Source organism: Macaca nemestrina, chromosome 9, assembly GCF_043159975.1.
Source record: "Macaca nemestrina isolate mMacNem1 chromosome 9, mMacNem.hap1, whole genome shotgun sequence".
Taxonomy (NCBI): Eukaryota; Metazoa; Chordata; class Mammalia; order Primates; family Cercopithecidae; genus Macaca; species Macaca nemestrina.
In genome coordinates this window covers 141165098-141182230 of record NC_092133.1, presented here as the reverse complement: position 1 = coordinate 141182230, position 17133 = coordinate 141165098, and the positions used below count along the sequence as shown (strand labels likewise).

General features: G+C 43.1%; 1 long non-coding RNA gene across 1 annotated transcript in view; it reads left to right on the top strand.

Annotated features, from left to right (window-relative positions):
• The window catches only part of LOC139356141 (uncharacterized), a 22490-nt gene extending 5357 nt beyond the window's left edge, over positions 1-17133 (top strand). The window contains exons 2-3 of the long non-coding RNA XR_011607544.1: positions 15703-15846; positions 16301-17133. This is a non-coding gene — a long non-coding RNA (uncharacterized lncRNA). The remainder of the gene's footprint in view (positions 1-15702; positions 15847-16300) is intronic.

The following is a 17133-nucleotide window of genomic DNA, read 5'->3' as shown; positions in this document are numbered from 1 at the left end:
GGCTGAGCCATGCACCCCCCAGGACCATCATGGACTGCCCAGCCAAGTGAGCCAAAAAACAAATCACAACCACAGACCTCTCACTGACCTAGATGACACTGAGTTTCTCTGATCTTTTAATACAGAGAGGCCTTGCTAAGTGCCAAAGCTTTTTCATCCTTCCTGACTCCCTTTCTTGGTGCATTTCTGAGAGGCTGTGTTATGTTTTACACAATCAAAAAATCAAGTATAGATAAAATTAAGTTAATACAGAACAAAATTTCTTATCATGATGCTTTAAAATAAAATACACTTAAACGAACATGATTTCAACCTATCTTAAGTAGAGCAGCTACCTAAAATATTTTAAATACTTTTCCATATGTAATTCGTTTGCTTACTCTAAAATCTAAGTACACAAGCCTAAGGAACAGATGATGTGCAATGCTTTATTTCAAAAACTACACAATTTCAAGTCATTAAGAAAATGCCTCAGTATGTCATCAACACCTGTTTTTTCCTAAATAGGGCTTCATTTCTTTAAAATTACACTAACAAATTCACTAGCCATAAATACAGAGAAGAAATGTCGTGAATAAAAAGGGTAGGTTTTTTGTTAAAATTAACAAACATAGAACATATTCATCACAAGACAAACACAATGTATACAGAATAATAATACCAAACATGAAAGAGTGGATTCTCAGTATGTTTTCAATCAGCACACTCAGATGCACGTTAGCCAAAACAAATCTCTGTCCAGAAGAAAATTCCTTCTTTACTTTCCTGTGGTCTAAAAAAATGTGGTTGGATATCCCTTTCCACTGCTTCAGTGATTTCCCAGAAGAAATCAGAAGCAATCTAAGGAGGGTAATCTCATTCTAGAAATTGCATTTAGGAAACCACTAAGGTTTATTTTGGATCACCACCTCTTCTACCTGAGAGAGCAAGCGGTTCCTGTATCTAGCAGGCTGGCTGGTGATTTCTGAGATATATGAGGCCTCTGTTTCAAAAGCGTGCCTTGTGGCATCATAAAGGATTATTTTGTGTCTCATACAGGCTCACTTTAGAAAATGGAAGGGACCTTTCGTAAATTTCCCGTTTGCATTGGGGGGGCTCTTCAAGATTCTTTAGCTTGCAAATGGTGAGACACATCGTATTGCTATGATTCTAGGAGCACAGAACATATCTTTTACTGAACTAAAACAAGTTTTCTGTTCTTGAAGTGTGTTGTCAATCATCTGAAGCTCTTTAGAGTCTATTCCGATGGACTTGGTATTTTATCATTTGCCAAACATATGCTCCTTTTTACATTGTGAATTTTATGTTTTGAATCTCTTGAGTGGTTTCACCCTGTCTCTATGCTCCCGTAAAGTAGAAATATGGCATGGAATATTCTTCCGCAAGCTCAAACTTTGCATGCTTATATGTTAAATGTGGTCTTATTTTTTGATTTGATACAGAGATATAAGCATTTATTTCGATACAGAGATATTCAGAGATACAAGCATTTAGGATGGTGCATATATCTCACTTCATGATGATTTATCCTGTAAATTCAGGGGTTTATTTATTCATTTATTTTGAGATAGAGTCTCGCTCTGTCACCCAGACTGGAGTGCAGTGGTGTGTTCTCGGCTCACTCCAACCTCCTCCTCCCAGGTTCAAGTGATTCTCCTGTCTCAGCCTCCCGAGTAGCTGGGATTACAGGCATGTGTCACCATGCCTGGCTAATTTTTTGTATTTTTAGTGGAGACAGGGTTTCACTGTGTTGGTCAGGCTGGTCTTGAGCTGCTGACCTGAGTTGATCCACCTGCTTCAGCCTCCCAAAGTGCTGAGATTACAGGCATGAGCCACCATACCCACCCAGTTCAGTTATTTAAGAGGGCTAAATTAAGTGTTATACAAAAAAATTAAAAGATAAACAAAGTTAATGCTAGGAAGACCACAGTACTGAACCAAAACAAAAGCCTTTTATTAGACTCCCCCAGTCCAACACACCACATTATCTGGCATCTCAGACCACCAATGATAAAAACACAAACACATTCAGTCCCAAGCTCTTTCATTTTGCACTAGATTATTTTCTGGAAGTTTCCTCAGTGGTCAATTTGTCTATCATTCTAAAGTGATTACATGCCGGGTGCAGTGGCTCACACCTGTAATTCCAGCACTTTGGGAGGCCAAGTTGGGCGGATCACCTGAGGTCAGGAGTTTGAGACCAGCCTGGCTAACATGGTGAAACCCCGTCTCTACTAAAAATACAAAAATTAGCCAGGTGCAGTGGTGGATGCCTGTAATCCCAGCTACTTGGGAGGCTGAGGCAGGAAAATCGCTTGAACTCGGGAGGCAGAGGTTGCAGTAAGATGAGATTGTCCTACTGCACCCCCGCCTGGGCGACAGAGCAAGACTCTGTCTCAAAAACAAAAAATAAAAAATAAAAACATAAAGTGATGACACTGGTGTGTTGCCCCTTAAGAGGACTGTGAGGCAGCCCAAAGTTTAATCTGCCATTCATTTTATTTCTGCTATTTTATTTTATCAGACTTTTTTTTTCCAAAAGACTGGAGTCACCTGTTTTGAAACTCTGTTGAGTGCAGCAACATCTCCCTACCTCAGCCCTTCCTCAAGTGCCTGGGAAAACCCCACAATGGCTATTGGACCTACGACCAGCATACTGGTTGCTGATCTATTAATCCCCAAGAAGTAAACCTCATGAAGAGAACTGAGAGAACAAAGTAAGAAACAACTGGAGGGAAAACGTTTGGAGCAGGTAGAGTCAGGAGGAAAGGGATTTTTGGTCTTTTTCGGATGCCTCCTCGGAATGCTGCTCTCCAATCTTTGTAAAACCCCTCAGCTACTTCAGTTGCTTTTGCTCAAAACAAAATTTACATTTTCCACCGCCTTTTTGTTTTCGGAAAGATGTTCACTGGTAGTGTCTAGTTGATAACCCAGAGGAGGTAGCAGCGGTGCAGGCGTGGAGAACCAGACCTGGAACCCGCCTGCTGGGTGGGACAGTGCCGTGCATCCATGGCCCCGGGCTTCGGGAAGCCATTTCCCCTCTCTGCGTTCTGCTCTCCCCACCTGTATGATAGAGGCAATAGCTTCTCTCTTGTATGGTTGTTGTGAGGAATATATGCTGTACACACAAGCAGTGGATGGCTATCATTACACTTTACAGACAGTTCCATTAACTGTAGATCATCTCTGGTCTTAGTTCAAGTTGTCACTATGTAGCACAGATAATGCACTCAATAAAAGTTAAAATGCATTCACATGCATGCACACATACACGCACACACATGCGGCATCGACTAGGGTAAAACAGCCTAACCACATTAATAAAACAAATAGATGGGTTAAACCCAGTAGACTGAAAATGTTTGGGGAATAGAATTTTTATAGGGCCAAAAAATGTCACTCAAATGTTATAAACACCGTGTATAACACTTGTACATGTTAATTACAAAAAGCAGAACTTTTATAGCAGAGACATCTGGGATGAGGGGTCCTGTGTCAACCACGTGATCACCAATAATAAAACACAGTGGGATTCCACACCTCCTGATGTGAGGCAGGGGGAAACACACATGACTTTATCATGTGCTGAGGAATCACACAAAAGCATTCAGTGTTAATTTAATGGCAACAAGGACAATCAGGCTAATTCAAAACATGAGCCATTCTACAAACGAGGCTGACCTGGACTCTTCAATTCTATTAATGCCATGAACATCAAATAAAACAGTGTGGAGCTTCTCTACATTAAAGAGGCAAACAGACAGAAAGACAAAATGCAGAATGCAATGAGTGATCACTGATGTGATCTGCGAACCCAGAAAATCTGAGACAAAGTTTCAGTTCATTTGGAAAGTTTATTTTGCCAAGGTTGAGGGCACACCTGTGGCACAGCCTCAGGAAGTCCTGAAGACATGTGCCCAAGGTGGTCAGGCACAGGTTGGTTTTAAATATTTTAGGGCGACATGAGACATCCATCAATATGTGTAAGAAGTACATTGGTTCCGTCAGGAAAGACAGGTCAACTTGAAGCAAAGGCAGAAAGACAGGAAGTGGGGAGGGAGTTTCCAGGTCACAGGTAGGTGAGAGTCACATTTTTTTGAGTTTCTGATGAGCCTCTCCAAAGGAGGCAATTAGATATGCATCTATCTCAGTGAGCAGAGGGATAATTTTGAACAGAATGGGAGGCAGGTTTGCCCTAAGCAGTTTCAACTCGAGTTTCATTAGTGATTTTGGAGACCCAAGATATTTTCCTTTCACAGATTCTAGATTTTAAAAAATAGCTACAAAAATACTCTGGAACATCTTGGGAAAATTAAACATGAACGGTGTGTGACATAATATGACTGTATGATTGTTAAACTCTTTTCAGGGGATTATAGTATTGTTGACAAAAAGAGTCAAACTCTAAAATATTTGAAGAAATTTATTCTGAGCCAAATATGAGTGACCATGGCTTATGACACAGCCCTCAGGAGATCCTGAGAACATACGTGTGCCCAAGGTGGTTGGGGTGAAGCTTGGTTTTATACATTTTAGGGAGACACGAGACTTCAATGAAATACATTTAAGAAATACATTGGTTTGGTCCAGAAAGGCGGGCAGCTCAAAGAGGGAACTTCCAGCTCATAGGTAGATTTAAACATGTTCTGGTTGACAGTTGGTTGAGTTTCTCTAAAGACCTCGGATCAATAGAAAGGGATGTGTGGGTTAAGATAAAGGATTGTGCAGACCAAAGTTCTTATTTACAGAGGAAGCCTTCAATAGCAGGCTTCAGAGAAAATAGGTTATAAAATGTTTCTTATGGAACTTAAAGTCTGTGTTGATGTTAGTGCTGGAGAGGTATAATGAGGCACCCTAAATCGGGAAGTCTGACCCCCACTTCCCCTCATGGCCTGAACCAGTCCTTCAGGTTAAATTGTAAGAGTTCCCTGGCTGAGGAGGAAGTCCACTCAGATCGTTGGGGAGCCTTAGAAATATCCTTTTGGTTTAGAGTATTGTGGTATGTAAGATAAGTCGTTGATCTTTTGAGATTCATGCAGAATTATTAAGGAGTAAGGTGTTGGCATATCTATAGCTATTTTTCAAATAATTCAATAAAAAATAGAGATTGGAGAGACAGAGTGAGAGAACAAGTGCACCTTATTCTCACCCGCCATGGCAGTAGAGTTGGTGAGAGAGAGAGAGGGAGAGTGGGCATGTTACTCTCACCCTCCATGTCTGTAGAGTTGATGAGAGAGACAAAGGGGGAGAGAGAGAGAGAGAGAGAGAGAGAGAGAGAGAGAGAGAGAGAGAGAACACCCTTCATAACTGTAGAGCTGGTGAGAGAAAGAGAAAGAATGGGCACATGTTCCTCTTACCCGCCATGGCTGTAGACATGATGTGAGAGAGAGAGAAGGAGAGTGGGCATGTTACTCTCACCCTCCATGTGTGTAGAGTTGGTGAGAGAGAGAGAAGGAGATAGAGAGGACCTCTTACTCTCACCCTCCATGGCTGTAGAGCTGGTGAGAGACAGAGAGAAAGAGAAAGAATGGGTGCATCTTCCTCACACCTGCCATGGCTGTAGAGTTGGTGAGAGAGATTGGATATCTTACTCTCATCCTCCATGTCTGTAGAGTTAGTTAGAGAGAGATAGAGAGAGTGGGTGCATCTTCCCCTCACCCTTCATGGCTGTAGAGTTGGCGATATTACTCATCCTCCTAATACAGAGGTAGATGTAGGCCACCCAGATGAGAACAGCAGCGCCAGTATTTTCAGGGTTGCTACAACAAGGAAATTGGTCACAGTTCTTTCACTTGCAGCGACTCAAAGACAGGCAGGGCAGTAGGCATGGCTTACAGTGACACAAAGTGAGCCCTGCTTGGAGGTTGCTGCCTGGAGAAAGGTGGAGCTGGCTAACAAGAAGCAGGCCATCCTGTGTGGCAGTTCAGGGAGCATTTTGGACTTTCTCTGGTTGGCTCTAACTCTGAAGCAAGGGCAAACTAGAGCAGGTGACTATGAGGGACTCTGTCCTGACCATTGTGGCCAGTCACTGCAGAGGCGGGTCAGAGTTCTGTCATACACAACGTGGTCTATTCACCATCAGTTGTAGATTCAGTCTCTCACAGTCTTACTTCAAAGACAGTGACAAGAAATACCTGCTTGAGGTGTTGGTGAGGACATGGGGATTGGACCTTTGCACATTGCTTGTGGGGAAGTAAAACAGTGCAGTCTCAAATGGTCTGGGTATTCCTCAAAAAAGCAAATAACACTCTTAATTTGTGGATAGAAACCAAGAAATCCAAAGACACTCAGACAGTGGGTACTTAATGTACCTAAATGTCCTGCTAGTTCACTCAGGACCTTCAGAGTTTTCAATGAGGCCACACCCACCTTACAGACACTCCCCATGTCCTCACACCAGACACATGAGCATTTTCAGCTCTGCTCAGGTCATCTGAGGTAGAACCCAGTAGCCTCAGAGCCCGGCTCTGCCCACAATTAAAACTTTCTCCTCCCACATCCTGTTCAATTGGTCATTTATTTCTTTGTCAAGTATAACTGACTGCTCAGGAAATGAATTCCAGCTTTTAAATTAGGGAACTAATCTGTTACACTTTTCAGGGAATATGATGTATGAACTCAGTTACCTTCACAAAGCACTGCCACACTGCTGACAGTGACTTCTGACACATGGGTCTCTAGTGAGAGTCCCCAGCCCACGCTTCAAGGCATAGGGAGCTTCCTGGTAGCAGGCAACACTTCCCAAACTCTGTCAAGGGTATCATCTTCCTGCATTTCTTATCCATCAAAGGAAAGCCAGATATGAAGTCTGGAGCCATGACCATTAAAACTCATGCTCCTGAGGGCAAGGGTGCGAAGTTGCTTTGAAATCAAAGAGGGCAGAATTGACATTTGGATCCATGCATGGTAAAGTCATTAAAATTAGGTTGATAACCAAAGTCAAGATGCTGCTGGAAGAATAGGCAGGGATCACTTCTTGGGAAGATTCTTGTCCAAACAAGCTGACAGTGTGCTCCCCGGTGTTCCATAGCCATATGTTTGTATTTAGCAGCTTGATTGAGATATTATTTGCGTACCACACAATTAAGCCCTATTAGGTATGCAATTTAGCAGTTTTTAGTATATTCACAGAGTTGTAAACCATCACCACAGTTAATTTTAGGACACCACATCCTCTCAAAAAGGAACCTTGTACCCTCCAGCTATGATCCCCAATCCACTCTCCTCGGCCCTCCCCAGCCCCTGGCAATCACTCATCTGCTTCAGGTCTCATCTCTTCATCCACACTCTAGACTTGCATGTGAGTGGAATCATCCAGTATGTGGCCTTTGTGTCTGATTTCTTTCACTTGGGACTGTGTTTTCACAATCCATGCATGCTGTGGCATAGGTCAGTGCTCAGTTTCTTTCTATGGTTCATATATATTCCATATTCCATTGTATGGACAGACCACGTTTTGTTTATCCATTTATCTTTTGATGAGTATTTGAGTTGTTCCTACTTTTTAGCTACTAGGAATAATGCTGCTCTAAGCCCATTGAGCGCAGTTTGTGTGTGGAGATATTTTTTAATTCTCTTAGATATATACTGAGGAGTGGAATTGGAAGTCATGTGGTAACTCTATGTGTAATCATTTCCAAAGGGGCTGCACTGCTCTGCAGTTCTATGATTAGTATGTGAGGACTCCAACCACACCACAACCTCTCCAACACTTGTTGTTTTCTGACTCTTTGATTATAGTCATTCTAATAAATCTGAAGTGGTATCTCATTGTGGTTTTAATTTTCATTTACTTGATGACTTATAATGCTGGGAATCTATTCTTGTGTTTATCGGCCATTTATGTATTTCTATGGAGCAATGTCTATTCAGAACCTTTGCCTATTTTAAATGGGTTATTTGTCTTTTTATTATCTGATTGTAAGCATTCTTTATATATTCTGGATTTGTGTCCCTTAGCTATATGATTTGCAAGTATTTTCTCCCATTCTCTGGATTGTCTTTTCACCTTTTTGCTAATGTCCTTTGAAGCACAAAAGTTTTTAGTTTTGATGAAATTCACACTATCAATGTTTCCTTTTGTTGCTTATAGTTCTGATGTCATAGCTAAGAATCCTCAGCCAAGAAAGAGGTCATCAAGATTTATCCCAATATTTTCTACTAAGCATGAAAGTTTTTGCTGTTATATTTAGGATTTTTTTTTTTTTTTTTTTTTTTTTTGGTGAATTTCTGTATATGGTGTGAGGTAGAAATCCAACTCCATTCTTCTTGCATGTGACTATCCAGTTGTCCCACCACCATTTGCTGAAAAGATTATTCTTTGCCCCATTGAATGGTCTTATCATCTTTGTTAAAGTCAGTTGACCCTATATGTAAGAGTTTATTTATGGACTCTCAATTCTATTCCATTGATCTGTCTATCTTTGTACCAATACCACACTGTCTTGATCACTTTGTAATTAATTAATTGATTACTTTGTTGCTTTGTAGTAAGTTTTTTAATTGGGAAGTCTAAGTCCTTTTCCTTTGTTCTTCTTTTTCAGAATTGTTTTGACTATTCTGGGTCCCTTACAATTCCACATAAATTTCAGAATCAGCTTGTCTGATTCTGATGTGCATTGTGTTGAATCTGTAGATCAGTCTAGGGAATATGGACATCTTAGTAATGTGAAGTCTTCTAAACCATAAAAATAAAACGTGCATCTATTTATTTATTTATATCTTCTTTATTTCAACAATGTTTCATAGTTTTCAGAGTATACATTTTGCACTTCTTTCAGCAAACATACTTACAGATATTTTGTTCATTGTGACGCTATTTTTAGTGGAATTGTTTCTTTAATTTCATTTTAGGATTGTCCATTGCATTTTTAGAAACACAATTACTTTTTGTCTGTTGATCTGGCAAACTTGCTAAACTCACCTTACTGGTTATAATAGGTTTCTAGCAGTTTATTTAGGATGCTCTACATACAAACCATTTATTGTCAGGTATTAAACAAACTTCTATACTGTGCTTTGTGTCTCAATCACTGGTGTATACTCTCTACAAATATGAACTCATTTAATCCCCATAATAACCACAGGGGCATTAATTATTTTTATTCTCCTTTTGCAAGAGGAAACTATCTTCTACTCATCTGAGGTCAGGGTGCAGGACTGTGACGTTGATTTCTGGTTCATCCTTCACTGGCTATGAACCAACCAAACAAGTCCATTCTTCATCTTTTGTTCACGGAGCATAGCTCACCACCGAGTCACTGCCCAGCAATTCTCTCTGGGCTTTCCTCCTTTGTTCACCTTCTTCCTGTCTCACAGATAAAATTCCTGCACCCTGGCACTGCAGGATTTCCCTGCTCTGGGAAACCAAATCTCTGTACAGTTGGAAGTAGTTTTCTGGGAGTTACTTTGACACTACAACATTTCTATCCATGGTCAGGGTCGGCATCGAACCCATGGTCTATAATAGAGGTAAAAAAGATAATAGTGAAATATCAGTCTGTTTGGCTCTATGAAACACCTGGGTCTGGGTCCAAAGATGTCACAAAGCCATTGAGTTACTTCAGGTGAGGCTTCCTTCCTGACGGATGCACATAGGGAACTCGTATGAGAACTAGAAAAATAACATCCCTCTCCCTATGCAGTCACAGCCCTCAGCCAGCACACACAGCTCAGCAGGACGCAGTGGGAGGGATCTCACCCACTGCTCCCACTGGTCAATTTGTGAGTCATATGGGCAGAGTGCTCATGCACACCCCTAGTCCAGGAGTTCGGCATGTCCTGACACTTAGTCTATTTTATATTCAGCTCAATTTTTATAAATAATCACCTTCAGAGAGTAACAGCAGTCTTTGACAGACATATAACCACTTACTGCCCAAATGAACTGAACGTGTCCCTTCCTCCTGCAGGCCACATATGCAGCTCTGTGCTTCTCTTGTTTGAATCTATGTTTTCTTGAGGGGCCAGGTGGGAGGTGTCTCTCTCTGTCACCCAGGCTGGAGTGCAGCAGCACGATCTTGGCTTACTGCAGCCTCCATCTCCCGGGTTCAAGTGATTCTCCTGCCTCAGCCCCTTGAGTAGCTGGGATTACAGGCACGCGCCACCACGCCCAGCTAACTTTTCTGTTTTTAGTAGAGACGGGGTTTCACCATGTTGGTCAGGCTGGTCTCGAACTCCTGACCTCATGATCCGCCTGCCTTGGCCTCCCAAAGGGCTGGGATTACAGGTGTGAGCCACCGCGCCCAGCCTGCTTGAACCTATTGAAAGAAACAACCACAGTGTTTCTTTGCCATCAAAATTAAGGTGAGAGTTGTCCCCTTTGGTGCCCCCAAAACCCCTTTTCTTAATAGTCTTAATTCGCAAATCCTAGTACACATGCTGATTATAAGTATTACAGCAAGTTAACAAACACGTGAAATTATTTACAACCTCCAAGTAGTTTAAACATTCAGGAAAAGTGAATGAACTTTTCATCTCTTCTTGCTGTTGGGGTTTTGCAGTTTTGTGCTTGGTAAGACTTTGTCTTTCTTCCTTGTATCAAGTTCCAAACATCTACCATGCTCTTGTCTTTGACTCTCTCTCATTCCTGCTTTGCACTGGAAATTCGTCATTTATATTCAACTCATTTCATTAAATAAAAAATAACCTAGAAGATCAATGGGCTTTGAAAGGTGTTTTACCTCTGCAGGATACACTGAAGTGTCTGATGTATGACCTGGACATTCTCCGGCCTTGGATGCTGTCACTACACACTATGTAATAACCAATGCAACAGCATCATCACCTCGTGGTGTCTGTTGCAGTGGCAGAGACACTTCCTGATTCCTCAGGGGAAAAGTCACAGTAAAACCATCATATTTTGAAGATCTGTGTGCCTCCATTAAACCGTCCCAAATGAGTCCAACACGACAACCAACAGGCAGAGGGAGAAGTGCCCTCCCTCCCTTGCCCACGTTCTGGGGCATAGTAACTAATTCCGCTCACGGAGGGGCGGGCTGCTTCACTGGGCACCTGCAAATCCTCAAGTGTCGTCAAATACTTTTTATGACAACATCTATGTTGCCAAATATCTACAAGGATAAGCACTATTTGTTCACAGGGCAAGTAATATCAGAACACAAATTTGTGTAAGTTATGAATACAAAACTTAGCTATACTCATATCTAGGAGAAAAAAATCACTCACTTCTCACTCACTTTTATGGGGATCTCAAATATTCGATGCACGCTGGTGCATCGAAAAAGCGTCACTTGGCAGTGACCGGCGTCCACTCACTTTGAAGACACACAGACCTCAGCCCTGTTTCCAGCTCCCCCAAGGACCAGCTGGGTCACCTCAGACAGGTGGCTGAACTTTTCTAAACTTGTTTCTTCGTATTTAAAATGTGGAGAATCGCCTGTTTCTGATAGGCCACAATAAGCTTCCTAGTGTGGTTTGCACACCGCCTGCAACGTAGTATGCACATGCCACCCGAATTCCTTCGTTATATGTTATTTCAGTTCCTCTCAAACTCTGAGATGAATAGAGCAGGTCTTGCTGTTACTGTTTTATAGATGAACATGCAGAGGCACTCTATGAGGAAAAGCTCCAGAGTGACCCCACTAATAAATGAGTCCATTCTAAACCTCCCGTCTCCGACAGTTAGCACGAAGCCCCTTTCGCTGCCCAATGATGTGTGTTATGCAAAAACCTCCAGCACATTTCCCCTTCTCGAGAAAAAAAAAGTTTCTATTTTTTTTTCCTAGAAAAGGAAAAAGTATTTATTAACCATCAGCAAAGATGAATGAAAGGGAAGCCCTGCCTGCCAAGAGTTTACAATTTCCTAAAAAGCTGAGTACAAGAGTATAAACAGTTAAGGCACCAAAGAGAACATGTCTAGGGCTATAAGGCAATGAAAGTGTCAAAGCCAGTTCAGAGAAAGGAGACTCCAGCTCCGTCTGAGCCACCAGAAGAAAAGGCTTGGGGGGACGGTCTTGGCAATGGTCCTCAAAGAGGGAGTCGTGAGGGGTCGGTGATTATGCCAAGGGGAACATCTCTGCCAGGTGATAGAGGTAGGAAGAGCAGGATGCATTTAAAATACATCAGTAAATCCCATGTTGCCGGTGGCCAGAGTGCAGAACCAGCAGTGGCAGAAGACAAGGTAGAGACAGAGAAGATGGCTCTTTGGAGGACAGACAGCCTCTGGCTACAGTGTGTATTTGCCAGACACTGTGCAAGTCTCGGGGACACAGAGATCAACACCCTGATATGGTGGGCGAGGAGCTGAGAGCCCACCGGGGCAGCAGGTGCCTGAGCGCAGCACAGTGAGTTCAGGTGAACTCAGCGAGCTTCAGGACTTGCGTTCTGGGGCAGGGATCCTCAAACAGATCCTGCTGAGCCCATAAAAGTCACCTTGTTCCATCCCCAAACAACATAGAAAGGGCAGTTATTCATGAAAAATTAAACTACGTGTCAGACTGGATGACTAATTTGCAAAGTTTGCACAGCCAGGAATGACAAAGTCAGGATTTAAACACCTACCATCTCTTTTCTAAATTCTGTCACCTGCATGCTGTGTCACACCAGACACCGGACTCAATCCCTATCCTCTGCCTCCGTTTCCTCTTCTGCAAAATAGAATTCAGTATTTGTACTTTCCTCTAATGTTTCTCATGAGGTTGAGTGAGTCCATGTGTGTTACACGCTCTGAATACCTCCTGGCACATTGTACAATCATACGTGGCTGTCAAATAATCCAGTGACTCTAAACTTCATACCTCTCTACCATGGAAACAGCATGAAGAGCTGTAAAGTAGCCAAACGTGTTCAGAGAACACGGGTCAGTCAGTCAGTACAGGGTAGAAGAGAAGGGAAGGTGAATTGTGCAGTTCATAGAAAAGAAATCGTGTGCCTCAGACCAGCTTGGCCAGAGTGATTGGAAAGACTTGCATGCTTAAATTTCCATGCAAGGAGGAGAACCACGTATTCTCATGCAGGAAAGAGGACTATGCATCCCCATGGGTAATTCCTATGCAACAGGAAGTATCTGTTTGCCAGGCAGAAAGCTCCTGTAGCTACCAGTCTCTTTCTGCAGCCCTGTTAAACACAAGCAGCAATAAACCAATAGCCATTGGCTTAAAAAGCTTTGCATTCAAATTACAACCCTTTGGTTTTTGTCCCGCGCTTCCTTGGGAGACGAAAGGTTGTGTTCAAGGCTCACTAACAGACAATACAATCGATTCAGTTTGTCCAACAAAATTCACCTTTCCGTTTTATGTCAGCCTCGAGATACACTGTAAGCTTCTCAGAAACCTGCCTATTTTCTCTATCAGTCCTTTGAATTTTCTTTCTTAGCCCTTCATGCTGAGCACAGCTTGAGGTCAGCGGCTGAGACTGGCCAGCAATCACCCTGCTAAGGACCCAGGTTGATCACAAGAACTCACCTGTCACAGTTCCACAGCGTCATGTCTCCCCCTGGTGGCCTCTGAAGCTCATGCAAGTTTGCACGAAGAGACACTCAGGGTGAAATACAGCCTGAAAAGCCGAGTTGTAGTTTCTGAAACGACTCTTCACACAAGAAGAAACCCAATACAGCACATCGTTCTACCTGCTCTGTGGCTTCTGCTTCTCAAGCAACTTAAAATGATTGGTGCGTCATTATTCTCTTTTTAAAAGTATCGGCCATCAATGATTCAAGGCCAGGGTTTGCGTTGTTGCAAGGCTTTTAAAAAGTGACATAGATTATATCAATCAGTTTATAACCACGAACCTCACTTAACACGTGTGTTTCATGCATGTTGAATCAGCATGTAGCTCGCTGTGCGTGAGCTGGCATTTGCCGTAGGTCAGGTGCTGTCTGAGCCGTTACAGCTGTTACTTCAGGTAATGCTTGCAACAGCTCTGTGTGAGGGGGGATGCTCCTTGGTTCCCACGTTACCAGCAGGCTGAGTCATGCCCTGTGCCACGGAGCTGGTGCAGCAGGAGGCAGTGCCTGAATTCAAGCCCAGGCTGTCATTGCAGGGCTGTTTGACCACCTGAATGCACAACCCCACAATAGGAAAAGCATGCACACAAAGAGGAGACAGGACAGCCGAGGATGTTTCCACGGTGCAGTGGAATGGCTGCTGTTTTATTTTAGTTTATCAGATCTAGTGATAAGTATGGTGAACATGTGAGCAATATTTTCAGATTAGAAGCAACTTTGTGCTTAAGCATCCATAGCTATTTGGAAGCCAGACCACTGCAGACAGAGCATGCTTGACAATGATCTGATGACTTAGAAACATTTGCACAATTCAGAGAGCTAAGTATTACATGTGTACTTTGTCTTCAGAGTACACAGTCTCCACACATTCTTTCAACTGCACCCGACTTTCATTGTCTGTCTGAAGTATGTGGCCCCTCATGCAACAGAGGTGATCCAATGTCAGGTTGAAGGGGAAAATATCTGATAGGAACAATTCATTGAGGTTTCTGGTGCCTGCTTTTTTTTTTCCCCCGAGAAGGAGTCTCACTTCGTCTCCCAGGCTGGAGTGCCGTGGTGTGATCTCAGCTCACTGCAACCTCCGCCTCCCTGATTCAAGTAATTCTTCAGCCTCAGCCTCCCAAGTAGCTGAGATTACAGGTGGGCACTACCACACCTGGCTAATTTTTGGTATTTTTGGTAGAGACGGAGTTTCACCATGTTGGCCAGGCCGGCCTCGAACTCTTCATTCTTAAATATCCTGTTGAGTTGGGAGCTTGCGAACTGCTGTGGTCTCCATGTATGTGTCTCCCCGAAATGTGTCCTATCCCCCAAGGTGATGATATTAGGAGATGGGGCCTGTGGAAGGTGATTAATCAAGTCATAAGGGTGGTGTCCTCATGAATGGGATTAGTGCTCATATAAGAAAAGTCCCTGAGAGATGCCCTTCACCCCTTCTACCATGTGAGGCTGCAGCGAGAAGCTGCCATCTGTGAACCAGGAGGCGGGTCCTCACCAGACACCAAATCTGCTGGCACCTCGATCTTGAACACCAGCCTTCAGAACTGTGAGCAATCAGTGTCTGTTCCTTATCAGCTGCTCAGTCCATGGCATTTTGTTTTAGCAGCACCAACAGACTAAGACACATACCAGAGCTGCAGCCCAAGATGGGAGTGTAGAATTGTAAACAAACAACATGTTTTTAAAAATAAACAAAACCCCCCCACCACTTTAGGACCGCAGTGATTCCCAATGAGTCATCCAAGGACCAGGGATGCAAATTTGCAAAGATGCATATTTTGGGCTCGTCCCACACCCACTGACAGGGATGCCCTAGGGTGGAGCTCCCATGGTCCGTGTTTGAGCAAGCCCCAGGTGACTCTGGTGCAGCAGAAACTTCAGAACCAGACCCTGAGACAGAAGCAGGTGGGAGCAAAGCCCAGTGAGGCCCTCAGTGGTGATCAGATCAGCAGCGACCCCAGACGACAACTGAAGACCTGACGAGGGCTGCGGGTATAGAGATAGAGGCTGGACTGCAGAGGAGACGCAGAGGTCAGCGCAGGAGAAAGACGGGTCAGGTGTTTTCACAGTAGAGCGGGTGGCGCTCATTGCAGAAAGGATGTCATACCATCAGCCATGCTCTCGAAGTTCCATACCTTAAGTTTTCTCCTCCTTTTCATCATTGATTATTTTGGCCTCCTTACCATTAGTCATGAAGCATTACCTTAAGTTTGTCCTTTACTTCATTCTTTTATCAGGATCCTCTCTCTGGGAGCCCTCCTCTACCTCCAGCTGCAATCATCACCACAGGAGTGAGAGAGAGACTTGGACCTGAGCTGGACCCTCCAGCCCTCCCTTGCTGAACTACCATCCAACCTTATGTTCCTACTGATGTTTACTAGGTTATTCAATAAATATTGTATGTTCTGTGGCAGTGGCCACCAGTCATTTTCAAATATGACGATTTCCCTTCTTCCTTACCAAAAACACCCATGGTTTTTAGCTGGACACCTGGTTGCCCAAAATAAACACTACATTTGCCGCATCTCCTGCAGGCTAGTGTGGAATTAAATTAGGTTCAGGCCAGAGGGACATAAGCTAAAGTGGAAGTTTCCCAGAGCCTTCCTTAAAGGGAACCTTGTACACACCCCTTGCCCCATTTTCAAACTTTTCCTCTTCTTGTTGGCCTTTTCTCCTTCTTGTTAGCAAGAATGCAGATGTGGTAGCTGGATCTGGGCAATCATTTTGGGGCCATGAGGTGACCATGGGCATGGAGCCCAATATAGTGGGGAAAGTAGAGAGAAGGAGGCCAGGTCAACTTCAACCCTGACTTATTGAGTTTTCTGTTCTTTTCAGCCAACCTCAATATAAAGGAGGTAAGTTTCAGCTATGAGCAAGGCACTATGACATCATAGGCACTCAGTGAATTTATATCATAGGCCCAATGAATTTACATCCAACAAGGAAGATGAACAGTAGACAAGACCATTGTGAGGTGATGAATGTCACCAAGGAAGAAGCAAAGTGCTGCCCTGTGCTCAGTCATTCTGTTGCTGCTTGTCTTCGTATTGTCATTCTGAGACTTGTGCATGCAGTGTGGGGTCGGGTCAACATTTCAGCATTCCCACATCTTGCTGTCAGTGAGAGGAGATACAGTGTAATAAAGAACAGGTCAAATAAAACAACACGCCTGTAGTGAGAACCGAGGGCTCTGGAGAAATGGCCAACATCAGGTCAAGCACAGGGCATGGACCACGTGAGCCTACATACTTTGTCATTCATGATGGTGAGGAACTTATCAAGACGACAAGGATTAAACCGGAATGACTCAAAAGCCAACATGAAGAGGCTCCCACTGGACAGAGATGAGACAATTTCAGCATCAGAAGAGAAAATAATTCGAAATATTGAAATCCATCAATGTGTCTAAGTCTATGAGTTGATAACCACATTAAATAAAAATCAATTGGCCATCTTTAGAGGATGATAGAGAACTAATTTACTATGCTGAGAACTAGTTCATACAGGGAACAGATCAAGTATTTACAATACCAAGGGTACCCGGTGGCTCATCAAATAGTAGAAACTACCTCCTTATTAAATTATTCTGATTAATAAAGAAAAAGGAAATGATCAAATTAGAGTATCATAATATTTTAAAGTTCCTGCCCCCGCAATGAATTAGTTGA